The sequence below is a fragment of the Cydia fagiglandana genome, chromosome 7 (assembly GCF_963556715.1).
Source record: "Cydia fagiglandana chromosome 7, ilCydFagi1.1, whole genome shotgun sequence".
In the NCBI taxonomy this organism is placed as follows: Eukaryota; Metazoa; Arthropoda; class Insecta; order Lepidoptera; family Tortricidae; genus Cydia; species Cydia fagiglandana.
In genome coordinates, this window is record NC_085938.1 from 12,297,956 (window position 1) to 12,317,366 (window position 19,411).

Below are 19,411 nucleotides of genomic sequence, written 5' to 3' on the forward strand. Positions count from 1 at the left end.
ATTATGATTATGATTATTTTTAGATGATTTAGATATTGGTGATTTTACCAGGTAAACCTCCTGTTCTTGTAAAGGGAATAGCTAGGTATTAATAAATACCCACATTATTAAAATCGTAATTATAAGTAATAATAAGTAATTATTTTATTTATTATAGGTACCGATATCACTGCCTAATTGTAATGCTAATAGCTATATTGTTGTTTGATATCAATATTCTAATTAGGATAAACAAAACAAATAAAGTACCTACGTTAGTTGTACCTAAACTAACCTATTCATCCTAGCTTGATAAAAACATAAACATAAATATTTTCATAAAAGCATAAGCATATATAAACAAGTGAATAACGTTATGCTTCTACAACTAATTTTCCTTACCGTCGGGCGCCGCACAGGAGCGAAACGCTGTTGCTTGTAATTTACAAATAAAATCATCTCTACGGTAGAGCAGTGTATAACATATAAATACCAATTGAAATACTACGTTAATAATCCATCTAATTGATTAAACTTGTAACTATTGAGTAGTATCATACCTATCTACCTGATTTTTATCAGTGATACCTACCTGTAGGTTAGATTTATTAATTTGAAATACATAAATTGTTGTACCTAAATAAATATTCATACCAATAAGATGAAATATATTCCCTTCTACTATTAGCAACCAAAGCGTTGTTTTATTTTAATGAGATACTTATGATACCTATGATAAAGATCTGTATTAAGATGAAAATGTAGATTGTCAATGTCATCCTTTTCCCTAGTGTTATTGATTCTTATCGGATGATAAGATCGTCTACATGGAACCGTACTTAATTTACATTATGTTTATATAATATATACCTGTATTTCCCTTATCAAATGCGAATCACTTTGTCGATCACAATCACTGGTTATCACTGAGTATAGAAAACACACTGAAATCATGCGCTCCATGCCGCTTGCAGTTTCATTTTCATCAATTAAAAATTCATCACACACAAGTACTGAGATGTATTGTTTGATCCGTTCGTAATTAGAATTTGGAATAACAAAACAGTGTGTAAGTATGCGCTTGCGCACCGAACAGCGACCGGGGAGCGGCGTCGTTGGGACGCGGCCCGACACTAAACCAGTCCCAACACTTTTTGTTGTTCGCGCACGATCGGCCTCCCTCGGCTCTACTCGGCATTTCCAACCGCCGTTCGGCTCTACGAGTCACCCGATTGGTCCTTTTCACCCACGGGCGGCCTAGGTGGGCGGGGTTTGCCGTTGGAATGGGAGTGTTTGCTTTTTAAATTTTCTTTTTCTCTTTTTGGGCGGGAGTGCGATAGTGTGCGTTTAGTCGCGCGGCGCTCTTGATGGATGACGGTGGCTACAATGGAAGCACTTTTATAATTTTGTCATGGATGCCGGATGACTTTAAACAATTATCTGAATGATATTGATAGGTACTATAATTTTTGCCATCACGTAGGTAATTAATTATTAATAGAGCAAAATTTTATTGAATAGCGCGATAAGATCAAACGATCTTATTAAATCTGATAGGAAATCTATCTGACTAGATATCTAAAACTGTAAAACATTAAAAAAGTAGGCAAGTAACTATTTACTTGCCTACTTTTTTAATGTTTTACAGTTTTAGATATCTACCTATGTACTTAGGGGCCTATTCGAGTCGTCAGACTAACAGACCATAACTGGGCTACGTCTACTTTTGTCAGAATTTACACTTACAATGACATATTAGTTTTGACAACTCTGGAAAGCTGGATTCTATTTTTGGGCTACCTAAGTAGGTACTAATTAACGGCTGTTTATACCTTATTTAAATTATGTTATTGTTGTAGGTAACAAATTGCCTATTTATGGCGTTATTCATAAACGTCTGTCAAATCTAAGAAGCCGTTAATAATCGTTTGTCCCTACCCGTCATTTTGACGTTCGTGTTAATATTGATACCCGATCAAGCGAAAGATTCCAAAATTGAACCACGAGCGTAAAGAGTGGTTCGAAAAATGGAATCTTGAGCGTTGCGAGGGTTTCAAAGCACGACGGTTAAACAAAATTTGCCCCCGCGTGAAACACAAAATTTTTCACCTCACGAACCCGAAGCAAATATTAAATGTAAAATATCAAACAAAATCAAACCAAATCAAGTCCAAATGAATGTTATTAAATATCTATCATCCAAAATCATCATTTAAAAGTCAATTCTACCAGCAAACATAAGAAAACAAATCAAAATTTGCATTTGATTACTTTGCCCCACATGTGGATAAAATGCAACTTTGCTATTCGTTTTCGAAGTGCAAAGTATAAGCCTTTCCGAGCTGGTGGGTGAAAAGAGTTTTGTATGATGTATCTGAGAATGCTGAGTTTTATGAATACGGGGGGTTATTAATAGACATTTTATAGGTACCTAGTAGATATATTACCACCATAATAGCTACCTACTCATTTAACTACCTATTACCTACTTTGCCAACTTTGCCTATTACTCATCTTAGCAATTATAAAACTTAACTATCTTCTAACTTTATATTGGACATGTTTTATTACTAGATTTAGGTATCCATCTATTAATTGGAAGTTTTCGGTATATTTTTAATGATTAGGTAGTTAAAAACATGGCTATTATAATTTGACCTGGTACTAAGTGATCAATTTAAGATTAAAATGTGGAAATTAAAGGTGCAGAATGTGCAGAAGTGAAGCATTGCATTGCTGACAAATCCGTCAATTTAAATACATACTTACCTACCTATAGGAAAATCATCTTTATTTAACATCTATAAAATTATGATCAAATTTTTAATTAGGATATCCACAACGCAGGCTTCGTCAGGTGGCTACAAATGCAAATCCGCAACATGCTTCGTCCAAAACAAACCAATGATGATATCCGCAACAGGCTTCGTCATTTTTTTTTTACCTACCTAATACCTACCTATTACAATATCATGATTTTATTTGTCTTCATAGGCTTAGAATGATGGTAGAGATCATTCTAGTAATGCCTACTCTACCTTATAGTGTTTTATTACATGGTTATGGGCTTACAAATGTCTTACAAAGGTTTCATATAAGATAATTACTCAATGTCTCTATCCTACCTTTACTTTCGAAGGCATGCAATATTATGTTAATTTAATAATGTTAGATTTTATTAGAGTTAGACCAAGAAAAGTCTGCAGCGATTTTGATAGCCCACGCAGTGCAAGAGTTATTTCAAACGTCACACTTTTATGAAATTATGACGTATAAATAACACTTGCACTGCGTTGGCTATCAAAATCGCTGCAAACTTTTCTTAGTCCAACTCTAGGTACCTGCCTCTAATGTATCTACATACAGTCACAGAATTTGAAGGTTTATTACTTTTGAACCTTAAACTTAATGCCATCACAAAAAAAGTTTAGGTTATTGCTAATTTTGAAATTAGGTACCTACTTTAGATGCTGTACCTAATCCAGTAATTAAACCCTTTTTTAAAAATTGGTATGATAATAGTTTGCAGAGGAATTCAAAGACTTGTCAGGTGTGTGTGATGTCCACGAACCCTGTAGGTACTACAATGAAAGAGGGGTTTGTGTCCTTCAGTGAGACATACACAGTGTAACATGAGGAAACCAATTAATTTTAACCACGAATTTCTGAGGTCAAAAAAGGAAATAATGTAAAAAGAGTTTAGGTCAATTTCGCCAAAAAAAAAATTTTTGTTTAGGTTTTTTAATTTTTTTAACGTATTTGTACATAAAAAATAAATTTTATTGGTCACTTAAAATAGATTTTTACTTTTTTTTTCGTAAAACACACTTTTTGCAAAGTGTTACTTGTCACTTTTGACATCTATCAATAAGGATATTTAGACTACGTCCCATAGCAGCAACGTCACCATCAAAAAGGCCTTTTACACTATGTAACAATAAAAAAATGTTTTTTTTTTAATTAATATTATCTCTGAAACAACATGGCGTAATTCAAAAAAGTTTATAGGACATTTTTGTCTCTAAATCTGATCAGAAATAGGTACGCTGTTAAAATTATTCGGTTTCCTCGTGTTACACCGTGTATATCGCGATGTCCGGTAATTAATGGATAACCTAACCTACTAACCATGACTGGGCACTATAGCTGGTCCAGAAAATGGACTTAATAGTAACGTGACGTTTCTGTTTGAAGAAACGTCACATTTGACACTGACGTCACTGACATATCTAAGCCATATAGTTTCTAGATCTATTAATTGACCTGTTTTAAAGCTCGAATCTGGTCGAATATACATACCTATATATTTGAACTTTATTTCATCGCGTCGCTAATCGAACTGAAATTCTGATAATCTGTACTCAATTTTCTGTCGCAGGGTGAAGTAGGAGCGGAATCAAGCATTATCCGTTTTGTAATATGCAGAATTCGGACAATTTATTGAAAAAATAAATTTAGTATGGAAAATGGTACATTTTTTAACAATTTTGAATTGCAGTTTTTGAGTACCTATAATCTGGAAATTTTATAAAGATAGGTACTGTGTACATAATATGAGTTTATTAATACTTAAATCTTGTCCTATTTTGAGATATAAATGATTTTTGATAGAGTTGCGATGATTTGTCCGATCACTGGTAATATGAAATACTAAGGTACTTATTATGTGCTTAGGGTGATATTCCACCTGTGCAATGTCTTTGACCAATGTGTATTTTGTCTCACATTTTGCTTAGAGAGAGTGAGATGCACTGACATTGGACAAAGATATTGGACAGATGTAATACCACCCTTACGTGTATACTAAGTCACTGACTGCCGTATTCGAACTTCAAGATATTCACAAGAGACGACACGTATACTAGTTCTCTTTTGCAGCGCAATTCGGGCAACCAATGTCACTTTTACGTTAGATAGAGTAAGATATCTATTAGATGTGAATTGGATCTCTAAGTCATATCCTGTGGAAATCGTTCAAGTATCTCCAGAATCGCGCAAATGTCAAATTTGACAGGTTCGATCTTAAATATATCCTTATCGTATCTCGGTGATGTCTAAAAGATATCTAATAGATGTCTATTTCAAAATCCGAATCGGGCCCAGAGAGTGAGATGCACTGACATTGGACAAAGATATTGGACAGATGTAATACCACCCTTAGGTATACTAAGTCACTGAATGTAGATTTAGTTGTAAGCAGATTCAAGCTTAGCTAGTGTTGTGCAACGACCATTACCGTAGCGCTCGAGATAGTGCTGCGCCAGACAGATTTATAGGGGTGTGTGTAAATCACCGGGGATGCCGTCTTGCGTCTTGAGGGGTTGAGGGGTTAGTGGGGCGGGTTTTTGCGCGGGTGTGTGCTCTATATCTATAATGTTTGTTACTGAAGTCATGAAATGTGGGTGGGTGTTTTATTGCGATTTCACGATAATTTTGGATCATTGAAGATAAATACCTACCTACAAGTTTGTCAAGTTTTTAATCTATTTATACCTACTACTTACAGGGTCATTGCGCTAGTTTGCGTCCACTAGACGAGATTTGAATATAAACCGTCATTGCTGCACAAATTTGAACTTAATGCAATCCTTAATATCTAAACAATTTATCTATCTACATAAAAAAAAAATTACGCATGTAGCAAATTATAAATCAAATGTAAGTTTTATTTGCTAAGCTTGTCAAGTGGACGGAAACTGACACCGGACGGTAAACTGACGGAATTACCCTACATACCACGTTTCCCAAAATTCAACGATAAGCTGGCACCAGAAGACGGACCTGCTCATGACTACTCGAGGAAAAAAAGAAAAAAAAAAATCTCAATTTATTATGGAATTACAAAAAAAATGAAAATCGACACCCCTAGTGGTATGTTTAACGACCATGTCTACAATTTTACAATTTTTTTTTCTATTTGTTCTAATTTTTCCTCGAGTTGTCATGAGCAGGTCTATCTTCTGGTGCCAGCTTATCGTTAAATTTTGGGACACGTGGTATACTACAACGCAATTGATGGACCATTTGCTGGATCGCCAGTGTATATTAGTAATTTTAGTAGGTAGGCATTCATTACTAGCAATTTAAAACAGCATTTATTCTAAAAATATAATACCAATTTCTCAGTCCCGCGACACCCACTCGTTTTCTAAGCGGCGAGCCAGACAGACTGAATAATATTTAACCCCTTTGAAATGTAAAAGCATTACGGAATGAAAAAACAGCACTTATGTAGTACCTCCCTACGCAGATAAACCATCTCTCGTACAAAGCGCACAAAGATACAATGCCTCTGAAAGGGTTCAAGAACGCACTTTCAAATTAACCGCCCTCGGCGGTAAAACGACGCAACTCCCACTTTCATTGCACCCCATTCTGAACTCTATGAACCCGGAATAACTTGTGGTAAACAACATTATTCGCTTGCTGTACTATCATGATATAAAATATTAGTTGCTGCAATGGTCCTATTTTAAATAGGGCCGTTTACATTTTTCCTTTTCATGTCATTGTCTCAGAGCGGAGAGCGCTTGCAACCGTCACGTTCCAATTTTGAAAAGTGTCGGAACAAAATGGTAGTCGCTTTGTGCCGCGCCCTCGCTCGCTGCTGACTCGAGTTTGGTAATTTAGCAGATGTTCTGCGACCTTTGATGTTCCGTCTTTTGGAAACGCGGGTGTAGTAGGTATAGGTACATCAACCATAGATATACACCGCTAGCAAACACAGTTGGACACCCAACCTACTTTTCTACGTGCCATCTACTATTATATTGAATACGTAACGTACTTAGCTCTCAGACAAAAATGTTAAACAACAACCAACCGCCTAACTTGGAACATGATTCATAACAATCCACAGCATACCGACGTCAAAAACATCATCCCAACAAGAGAGAAGTCATAGATACCAGCCTTCCATCAGCATAGCAAGTAACCAAATTGGAACATCACCGTCCCATGTTTACAACTCAACAAAAAAAAGAAAATAACAAAGAAGCCGAATTTAAATTCCAATCGAACTTTGACACATGTCTGCCACCATAAACAATGGAAATTCAAATCATCGTTTAGGTTTGACGTCGGGCGAGGTAATGCGATTGTGGCTCAGTACTCTATGGCTCTTCATCTATAAATAGGAGCCTTTTCTCTCGCTTTTTCTTCACAGAATCCGAGTCAAGATCGACCGATAAGCTATCTCGTGTGAGACGGTCTCAATATCCACAGATGGCCTTGCTCTCGTGTAATCTCTGCGCTCGGCGTAGATATTTTTGTCATTTTTTGCTGTTGCTTCTTTGAAAATCTCGCTTTGTACTCTAATAGGGACATTATTATGACGTGGAGCAAGCCGTCTAAATATGTAAACACTGATTGAGGATAGATAAAAGACAAAAGGAGTTCGGTGATGGGACAGAATAGTTTTTATGGCATTGCGAATGTTGGTCGCTCGGGTGGATTGAAAGATGAGGCTTTAAGTTCTCGTGGAAACTGACGCAGCTGCTCGTGTGGTTAAATCTCCAATGGCTCAGATTTTCCAATTCATGACTTTTGAGCGCAGCGCCGTTGTAACAGACTCGCCCAATATTCTCGCGTCAAGGGTGGATTTATCGAAAGAACTGTCTGTAAAAATTTGGATTACCTATTTTAGCACTAAATGATTCATATTTTAATACTATGGTTTGTGTTATGTACAAAATCCTTAAACTCCGTTTGGTGGAAAATGACAATTTGATCAAACATTAAGTACTACAATTCAAGCTATTTGTTAAACAAATAATAACAGGTTATTTTATTGTATTTATATTTAACCGACATAAAAGTTGACAAAGGTTAGCTATTCGGTGGTAAGTATTGAAATTTTTATGAATAACCAAACCCAACCTTCAAGTTAAATTTAGTAATATTTAATTACTTTACGTGTAGAGAAATAGTTACAATCATGCCACGATTGATAAGAAGCACGACTGCATTAAGTTATTCAAGAAAATAATATTTAAACTTTGACATCATAATAACAAATCCTTTTAAACTTAGTCGACTTGATTGTATTTTAAGATAACGCTATTCACTGCATTCCAAATTAATAAAGACTGAATAATAGGTGTGCTATTTATTGGTAGTTTAAAATTTCGTTTTGCAAACATAAACAAGTATAGGTAATAGATGGCTCTATTTATATTGATTTGTTGGAAAACGTATTTGTAGGTGTCTATATCTATATAGTGCTAGTGCTATTTATTAATATAAATTAGGCGAGTAAGTATGTAATTTAAATAAGTAATAGATTATTTTTATTTGTTTATTTTTAGGGGTGATTGCCAAGTCATTTTATTTATTATCAACCCACTATAATTAACCCATTTAGCCCGACGTGTTAATAATACAGATTTTGTTTTTGTTTTTTGTAGTGGCTAATTTATAATACAGGGTGTTTGGTACATCGTTTGCCAAATTAAAACAGTAGATAGGTTGAGTCATTTGCTATCTCCTCATGCCTAGAAAAACAAAATTGGCCATGGTTTTTTTTACTACTACGCAAGTAAAAATTTGAAATTTACGAAAAACTGGCATAGAAGTGAGAAAAAAAATGTGCGCCAAATTAAAAATTGTTAGGCCTGAGAAGATAGCAAATGACTCAACCTATCCGCCGTTTTAATTTGGCAAACGATGCACCAAACAGCCTGTATATCAACAAGAAATGCATTGCAAGACTGGTATTTTTGTATTTGTAATGTTTTTGATGAGATGAGATGTATATTTTTCTCTAATTTAATTGACACAGATTTTTTCAGCGTTTGGATAATATTAAAACCCAATTTCCGTCCATGTAAAAATTGTAGAAAGTGTCTTATGTCAAAACAAATAAGAGAACGTTAATCATCAAGGTATACAATATCAACTTCTATAAATAGATACATAGACAAAATTTCACCATAAGCACCTAGTATAGTTCGTTTCTTGTTTATTTCATTTATATAAGGAATATATTAACTATGGAATAATATTAACTTCAATAAATTGCTCTGATAATTAGCTTAAGATAATATATTATTATGTAAAACGTTCATAAGTGCTTGTTACTAGGCCTACATGAATAAAGTATTTTTGTCTTGTCTTGTCTTGTCTATACCTATAAAATTTATACGACCAAGCCTTACCGGGCACAGTGCGAACCGCGCATAAAGTACCTACCTAACCCTTTGACAATTTATTTCAGTTGGCCTAACTTCGCGCTTCCAATAAATTTCCCTGCAGAGACAATTCTAAAAAGCTGATTTCATTTTAAATTTAAATGGAGTATATAGTAAGTACATAGCGTAATTGTAATGTAAGAATTAGTTATACTATACGTGATTGTTTACATCCCAGGCCAGAAGGATAGAAACAAGCTTATATAACAAAAAAAAGCTAAAATTATAATACAAAATGTTATAATAAATAATAACTCAAATTCTGGTACCATAATTACCAGTTCAACATTTTGTAAGGCAATTCAAAAGGCCGATATGTAACTTTTCCAAACTTATTTTTTTACCCTTTTTAGTATGTTTAGGTACGCCTTGTATACATGTACATATTAGGATTTTTAATGCTTAGGGTGAATTTTTAATCTTTTGGAGTCGCCTAATGTAAGTTTTTGGTTACCTATTTACAATAATAATAACGAATTTTGTGACGTAGCCTGTATCTAATATAGCGAGTTTGTGTTCACCTGACGAAGCCTGCGTTGCGGATGTAAGATTATAGTCCCCGAATAAAGCTACGAATAATAATACCTACATAATATGTAGAAACATGAGGTATTAGAGAAAACAACGTTGTTTCCATACTTTATGCCTGCGGTGTAAGCATAAATAAGTGTCATCATCATCATCAAATGTACCATACTTTTCTGTTTTTTTTTTAAGTCGTGTAGATACTCACTCAAGGATATTGAAGGGCCAATTTACTACTCCAAGGATCGATCTCCTTTCATACTTGACTAAGAAATGAAGAATCTATAAGAGCAGAACTTTACATCCCTAATAAATATGTATGTACGTATCTAGAAATGGAGCAGACAATTTCCGTACCTATCCCTTATCTGTGCAACTTACCAAACAAAACAACGCAACGGACAATAAGCATAAAACAAAATCGCTCCGACCCCACATACGCCGACGCCCGAACACTTGGAAAAATCCCTATGGATTTTCCGCGAGGGAGGGGCGCGGAAGGGGGGAAGGAACGTAAAAGAGAAAAGCTGCGAGTTTTTATCTCGGCGCCATAAATTTTATTCGTAACGTGATTTAGTGCGCAGATTGCCCCCCGCACCCCCCGCGCCTACGCCCCCCGTAAGGCTGCTAGTCATTGTCAAAATTATTGCACCCTATCTACTGAAGCTTTAAATATATGTCCCAGGCACGGACACCTACAACCCGTTAGGCTAACTCGTCATTGGGAATTGGTTTGCATGTTTTAGAACACCTTTACAAATATTTAACAATTTTGAACACGAAGTCACAGACTCTGTCTGATGTGATCTCTAAACATATTATTACTATACTTAGGTAACAAATCTTTGCTGAGCGCTAAGCTTGATGTGCAGTAAAACTAATGACAGTGTGGCAAATGTTTAGGAGGAAAGGAGCCAGGTTTTGAAACAACCACTTGCATAATTTCGGTAGTGTTGGAAAGATTTTTGTACGTGTAACTGTTATTTTTTTCAGTGAGAACACTAATTTGCCGCTACCGACAAATACGAGTATTTAACTCATAAAAATTCGCTCCGAAACTACCGAAATAATACAAGTGGTTCTTTTATAACATGACTGTTTCATGTCACACTCCCAGGATAATAGTACATTACTACAGAGGCCGGGACGAAAGGGGTTGCCGGCCGAAGACATATAGACGGATAGGTCTGAGCGCGGGCAACCCCATTTCCCGCCGAGGTATGTATAGTGCTTTTCTCAAACATGCAATGAAATAAATAAAATAAAAAATCCACGAAACCCAAGTTTTATTTATAGAAAAAACTAAAAGTAAACTACACCCAAAATATAACCAACACGTACCTATATCATTATCACGCGTATGTTTTACACGAGTCGTGTATTTTTACTACCCGTATATTTTCATGTATCTTTGATTTTTTCGCCTTGTATCCGTCTGACTGTCGTTTTCGTCACATAAGTTTACATAGTCTTTCATGTTGATATCATGTTTCACATACATCGTTGCTTTATGCATGGAGTAAGTAAGTATAATTTCCACAGTGTTGACGAATTTGTTGAAACATTCATTTAAAATATGCCACAAAACTGTTTCTAATAAACTGTAAGCCATTCTTCTTAGTTTCTCAAATAATAAAATTGCCATAAGCAACCATATACATACTTCGTCTTTGACTTGGCGGCAGAGGCAGCAAGTTATTTAAAATCAATTCTGCTTAGGCTGCCAATTCCAACACCTACGATTACAATTAATATTAATTTCATTATTTTGTCGGAACTCATATTAAAGTCAAAAAATCAACAACGCACCATAAATCCAATAAAACAGAATGAATATTTTTCAACTTTACCTCCATAACAATTTAAAAAATATAACTACCCGTGTTTGAGTAGTCCTTTTTACCGCTAACGTTTAGATGAAATATTTTAAATGTTTTTATTTGTGTAGTTAAATTTATAATTTAAAATTATAAAATTATAGAATGTATTATTTATTAAGTTCATGTTGATTTTATACAAATAAAACTGCAAATTATAGTAAACATTGTTTTTTGTTTTTTTTTATAGGCGTAGTGGTAGAGTGTCATTACGAACCATAAAGCAAATACTGCCTCTAGTTTTTTTTAATGGATGAATGCCACGATGCTGTGTCACAAATATCTGTGAAATGAAAATTAAAAAAGAGGACTTTGCCGGCCTAGGCCTGCAAGATGTGTATGAAATTCCATTAACGACCTTTTGTCCTAGCCGCACCTGAAACGTCATACTTCGCAGCCTATTATAAGGAACATAACATCAATATTTCATTGCATGTTTGAGAAAATTAAGTTATATGCTCAATCCATTATTCTTAAAATATGATGTCATAAGTAAGGGAGCTTAAAAAGAACAAAGACACATGTGCTTTAACGCAAAATTACTTTTTGATCATAAGAGGTATTAACTAAATGATAATATGATACCTAATATCTACATAGTGCTTCCTATATACATACCTACATCAAGTCGCCTGTAGCTACATATAATACCAATTGGCATTCAAAACAGGCTATATAAATTAGTTACCTAGATACTTTATTTTAAACTATGCTACGCATTTGTTATGCAATGTGCACTTAATAAAAAATCCCATTGAATACTTAAGTTTGATCTTCTTGTTAAATTCCCTGGATTGTTCGTTACGCAAACTTCACTTTCTTAAGGTCTGAATGCCTTTGTTTCCACTTGATGTATTCGCAATGCATTTTGTTGCTACTAACACCGCTCATGACTCGCCGTCAGCAACATAATGCAATATCAGACCGCTGGCGCCAGAGAGCCTTAGCATTCATCTGAAAAAACTACTCCGGCCGCCAGCCTAATCCTCCATTATTTTTAGTTTAAAAGTAAATCTTAGTTATTTGTCAATACCGAGCCACAAAGGCGCCCAAATATCCTTACACTGGCTGAAAGGCATAATACACGCCTCATAATACTGGAGCAATTCAGAAACTGTTAAGATTATAATGCGCTTTTGTTGGCCTTTTGACAGCTTCATTTTTTCCGTAGGCTTACGCGGTGTCGTGTTGCCGTGGCTAGTGCGTATTCTCGTGCGAAAGTGACATTTTTTTCATCACTATTTCTGGTGAATCCTCGATTGCTATCGCGCCGTATTTTATGTAAACAACAAATTTCGTGGCAGTGATGGAGAATGCGACCGCAGATGCGCCAGCATTATTTTTATTGTCTACGGTGGTAGAGAATCGGAGGCTCGCATTTGATCCGGGACGCTCTACACTGTGTCTTATCTCGGATCTGGTTTTATGAAACCCTAAATTTACGACTGCGGTCGAGGGTGGGGGTGTATTAAGCCGACTGCCGACGCTTCGCTGCCACAGACACTTTTGTCGTCGACAATTCATGGCGGAGCACGTTCGGCGAAAAAATGCCGCTTCAAATTTCGGCAACCAGCGGTTGATTGATGGAGAGATTAAAACTGGAATCAATAAACGAGCACACTCCAACTCACATCTGAATCATAATCAGTAATACATTATACACTTATATATCTATTTATTCAAAGACCATTTATACAAAGAAACATTGCCTAATAATAACATACTCAAGATATCGTATTTCACATACACTGAAAGGATATTGAAAATCGCAGCCTATCTACAATATCTTATTTTATTGACAAAATGAAGTTAAATCAATATTGATTAAGGGTTTCATTATCTGGTAGGTACCTGAAGCGAGTCTTAATTGTGGGCCAGAGCCGGCAGGGTTAGCCCAGATACAGGCGGATCCTCTATAAATTACGGGAATAAATCCCGAGGAAGAAAAATTGCCCTCTGGAGCACATAATTCTTGCCTTGTCACAAGCCCTCCTTATCTGGAGCCAATACCGGATTACAATGCGATTTTTATTTCATGCTGTAGGTACCGCTTCTGTTCCGAATGTTTACGTACCTACGTGTTTATCTAGTTCACACTTGTATTGTAGGTTACTATAGTACGTTTTTTTAGCATTAGAAAGAACTCCATTGAAGCAAGCGTGCAGTTTTTATCAGGCTCTTTAATTGTTAATAATTATTGAATTATCTAATGTAGGATGGTCAATAGGTACATATAATTTACTTCAAATTATTACCGCTAAAAGTGCCGGATTTGGAACCACAAGCTTACTTCTGCGAAGTTCTTTTTAATGCTAAAAAAACGAACAAAATCGACACAATTTTCAAACAATTTTTAAAAGGTTGCTATACTGAAATTCTAACGACGTTTTGTACCTAGAAATTACATGAACAGTTTTAGTAAATACTTATAGACAAAAATTATGTTTCGCAACTGTAGATTCTAACCCCCGTATTCATAAAAATTAGCAAAATTTTGTTAAATTCTATCGCTTTCTAAAAAACACAAATATCAAAATGACGAATAACAGAACAAACTATTATTAAGGGTTTGTTAGACTTAAGAGGCGTTTAATGAATAACGCCATAAGTATTTATTTGACTCACAATTTTGTTCTAAAAAGTATAATAAGTTACATAGTTGACTACTCTGACTCTGACTGAGGTACTTTATCGATCTACCTACATAAACACAACATATTTTACAAATTATGAATGCATACAATATATGGTCAATATGTTATAAGTGTTATAACATTACCAAACAATATGAACTAATGGACAATGACAAATGATTCCCTTTGTATCTATATTGAGATGTCACTGCGCATTGTAAAATAACAATTGAACAAATTCCCTCAAAATTTAGAAGAAAAAGTCAAATTCAGCGAAATATTTTGACAAGATAATGAATAAGCGGGAGGCGTGGAATGACAGCTAATGATACCTCGAAAGGGAAAGAGGTCCATATCTTTTTTGCTCTGATATTTGCAAGTTGGGCTATTTAGTTCCATATTCACTTTCGTTACATTCCAAAGGAAGGTACCTGTGGTTTTAGTAATATTAAAACATTTTTGTGTTGAGCGAATTCCAGGATATAGGTACTTTAGGCGTTTCTAAATGCGTTTCACGCTTTGCTCTACATTTTCTTATCGAGAAGTGATCTTTAGGTATGTACTATACTTACGACTCTTACGAGTTTATATTTTGTCATACCTATTTCTACACAACTATTTATTCCATTTAAGTAATCAATGATAAACTAAGTATCTGTCTTTATTAGATTTGTAAGTAATTTGTCCTTCGCGTATGCGTCGTGACTAAGCAATTATTTTTTGAATAGGCCTTATTCTCATTTGGTAAATATTATTGGGTAATTCTCCCAGAGTTCACGCCTATAAATAATAACAATTTTCCATAAATTGCATAACAATTGCGGTAACACGTCACAGTAAACGATTTATTACTTTCTTTTGTTGCCATATCGCTGCAACTGTAAGCAAAAGTTGCCAACACTCGTACAATTGCAGTTATTTATTTTGGTTGCAGTGATTATTTATTTATTTGTCGCCGGTAGGCATTGTTGTCGACGCTTTGTGGGCCTACAATAGCACTTCACGAGACCGACATGGAGAGGTTCAATAGTAGTTAATTTCCAATTTTGCAAATGAAAATGTGTTTGTTCGTTTTTGTAAACATTTTATTTTGACACTGATATTGCTGGCCGGCTAAAAATACTTACTTATACTATCTATTTTATCCAGTGTTAGGATATAGGAGCATACCTAAATGAAAATCGAGTAGGTAGGTACATACCTTTGTCTTACCAAATTTTCTCCCTAAATAACATACTTTAGGAAAGGAATGTAAGTATTAAGTTTATAAACATCCTATTAAAACAATAACTTAATATAATATTCGTCACTCTCTGAAAATTACCTACATTATACAGATTATGCGTTTCATTAGTTACCGAAAACTATGGGTAAAAAATTTGCAGTGGAAGTTGGCGGTTATGAAGGACCCCGCCACCCGACCAGCGATGCCACGCTCTATTACCATTCGCCACGGAGCGCCTTGTTGCCAAACAACAAAAACACACCCATATTTATTGCAATATGACCAAATTTAACGATGTGAACTGCCGAGATAATTCGGTCAAAGTTTAACACGTTGACAAAGATTACGGCACTTTCTAATCGTTCGGGCGTGATGTTGTTACTGCGATTTCAATTTTATGTTCGGATTAATTGTGAGAAGCGCCCGCCAGTGTTTCGAACAATAATTTTGCAATAAACTCAATGAATGGAAAATATGATAGGCGTAATTATTATGTTATGTACGCGAAGGCACGATATAGCATGTTTGCAAAGTACTCGTAATCAGTATCTAGGTAATAATTAATTCTTTTTATGGTCTACGAAAGCATGCTGAAACAGGGGCGAATTAGAATTTATAAGAAATCGGTAAAACTTAGAAAGAACTGCTGGGAATACCGCTTTACTTACCTAACTTAAAACCTTAATCAGAAATCAAATTAAGGTTTTATAATTTAATATAGGTATTTATATACTCATAAATATAATTGGGTCTTCATCCGCAATAAGATAAAGGTTTTAGAATTATGTCGTCAGTGGATATTTGTTAATTATTTATAAAGTGTTTATATTTCGTTTAATATTATCTTACTTGCACACCTTGCTGGTGATAAAATTTATATTTGAGTTCAAATTTGAATTGATAAGCAACGTGTACCCTACATAATCTTCTAACCAAGTACCTACCTATGATTCTATTCTAATTAACTCAGTTTTAATTTGGTTCCGAAAACAAGCTTTGACGTCTAAAGATAAGCAAAGTAGGTATTTCGTGCCACAAGTTGTTTAAAGTAAGCATGCAAAATGTGAACGTAACTAGAAAGTTATTATAATAATTGTATTAGGGGTCGAGATTGGCCACAGCTCATAACTCATTAGGCACGGCGGATGATAACTGGGGTGGTACCGTACGCAAATCATTTAGAGCCCTCCGTTTATCGAATTAGATTTGGTAGCACCAACACCAGTAACCATAGCAAAATTACGGTAACGAGGCATCACTTTCCTATTTATGGTAAAAATACGTTTAACCTTTTAAATCTCAATTGCTAATTCACCGCGGCAATAAAATATCAATTGCACTTAAACCTTGAGGGCTGAGGCATATTCATATTTGTAAATATAATTTAGCGTACTCTTCTCGCACTCAAGAATTTGTACCTATCATTTTACTATCAATTTCTGGAAATCGATCAAGTTGTAGCGGCATTCATACATAAAAAAAAATCCTTAATTTATATTCAGGGTGTACTGATTACGAAAAAGTAGAACAAAATGTTTTTGACGCGAAATTTGTAACACCTTGACACTATTCAATTTTTGTAACACCTCAAGTAAATAATTATATTTATCGGTTGACGAGTAAGATCCCGTTAAATTTGTTTCCGCTGTCGAAGTGACTTAGGTACGATAACTTGAATTAGAAACTTAATGCCAACATTGCCAGCTATAGGCACATACGTACACATATAATGCACCATAATATCTATATACATTGTAAAGATACGTAGTAACTACATATAGCTCGCTAGTCAACTTGAGTGACAGATTGGTAAATAGCGTGATAAGGCAGCGATGGCGATGTGATTCGAAAGATATAGCCACTAGAACGGAATAGCTTTACTTTGGATCCGCCTCGGACAAAGTAAAGACTGACTTAAAGGTTAAGTGTAAGTTATAAACATTAACATTTTAAGGCCTGAGTTTTTAGGCGTAATCTGTAACAATAGCTGTTTTTTTACATGCAGAGAAAAGTGTAGAGCTAAAGTTAACGAGCCAATAAATCTTGAAGAAAAATACAAATATGGCTTTTTGGTCTAATGTAATTCTTGTTGACTAAGACCCATTTGCACCATTCCACTAACCCGGGGTTAACCGGTTAAACCTGGAGTTACCATGGTTACCAGTACAATTTGACACTGGGTTAACGGTTTAACCGGTTAACCCCGGGTTAGTGGGAAGGTGCAAGTGGCGCTAAGGCTCTTTATCTCTGGAAAAACGCCCATTTTGAAGTTTTTTATGTTTTCCGTGCAAAGCTCGGTCTGCCAGGTATTGTTATTGATCTGACACATCTCACATACGCCTACCTATGTAATGAGGACATAATGTTATTGATCTAGTTGCGTGATATTTTATAGTTGGTTTATTCCATAATAACATCTAATATTACGCAGTTTTACACCCAACATCCGCTGTTTAAATACCAACCTTGTCATAACCGCATACTTAAATCATTGATTTCTGATCTTAATTTCTCAATCATATTTCAAATTTATAGTTGTGGCCTCTGAAGAGAAGCAATTTGCCTAATTAGAGGTAAACTGTAAACACGGGACGGGAGGCTTTCGGTAGCCGATGGTTATCGCGGCCTCCGAGCAAGGATTACAAGGTTATAAAATGTAATTGTTTATTTATAATTCAATAAAACCTTATTAGAAGACCGCATTGGAAGAGAAAGATACTGGAGTTCATGCACACGTAAGCTACAATGTGGCTTAATTTGATTTGAATTGAATTTACAATTTGGTGGGACAATATTTTTTGAATTTCTTCAAATACCTACAGATATTTAAGCACCCAATGGTACCGATGTAATTTTTAAAAATTCCTAGAATAATACAATTATTTTCATATTTTTTTTTTGAAATTGACAACACCAACAATGTTTTTTTTTTTCAATAATTAAGCCTAGCTAAGTTCGTTTTCACTACTTTCAGCCTTACTTACAGCTTTAGAGCTTATTTCGAAAACGTTTAACCATTTTGAAATAGGTAGGTACACATCTTGCTTTTTTAACAAGAATAAGGATATTCTGGCAGGTATAAATACTACCTAGGCACACGTCTTCTCATAACTAGCACAATTTGAGAGGATAACATGTTCTGGCGTCACGTCACAGGTACGTAACCCCGTCACCCGGGCGTTCCGGGAAGCTGCATGAAGTTGTCACGGGCGCCCCGTCGGGACGGTAGCGCGCGGGCGGTCCGGCCCGCCTTAATTAATTTTAATAACCTACCTCACATCAAAAATAAACCTTATGACAAGAATATAAGAGCGATTAAACGGTGAGTTGGAAAACCAACATACCCGCTTGGCTTTAAATTTGGATAGTCTATTGTTTAGAGCCTTTCAATCGATGGTCAAACTTTTGATTGGTGTTGGTGACCCAACAACAGTTTATCTATATATGTCGGCGGCCGATCGTAAGATTAGGCAGATCGTAATGTTCCTGTGTAATGTTTTGACACTTTTGACGATAGGCACATTAAACCAATATATATGTATATAGATAGAATAGGTTCGTTAGGTTGCTTTAGATGCCCGAAGGGCAAACTGCCCAGAAACAGGAGCCCAGGAGGAGGATTCATATTCGTGGAACTGCTTTTATATACCTACCTACAGATTTAAAATACGAAGTGGTCTCCTGAAAGCCACAATTCACCTACAAAGGCAAAAGGAGGAATATAATATAAACAATGAACAAGGGTCAAAAGACCGCAACAATTAATATGAAAACAAAAGAGCTAAATTAAAAGGCATTGCATCGGTATTTCGCGCACACGCGTGGCAACTCGACAGGCTATTGAAGCATCATACAACAAGGGCCCAAACAGGCCCTTGAGCGACTACCTGTGCAAACTTTGTCACAATAGCCCTTACTCGCTATGCCCCTTGAATATTCCAATATTTCATCGATTTTATTGTGGCTCCGATGTCAACCCTGTCT

General features: G+C 35.4%; 2 protein-coding genes across 3 annotated transcripts in view; both read right to left on the reverse strand.

The window, feature by feature from the left end:
- Positions 1-1,123, reverse strand: part of LOC134665877 (GATA-binding factor C-like) — a 106,029-nt gene extending 104,906 nt beyond the window's left edge. Inside the window, exon 1 of one of the 2 annotated variants that reach the window (XM_063522905.1) lies at positions 850-1,123. The gene's annotated coding sequence lies outside the window, so the exon portion shown is untranslated. The remainder of the gene's footprint in view (positions 1-849) is intronic. The other variant, XM_063522906.1, reaches the window with a different exon arrangement.
- The window catches only part of LOC134665895 (uncharacterized), a 286,141-nt gene that overhangs the window by 148,410 nt on the left and 118,320 nt on the right, over positions 1-19,411 (reverse strand). The window lies entirely within an intron of this gene.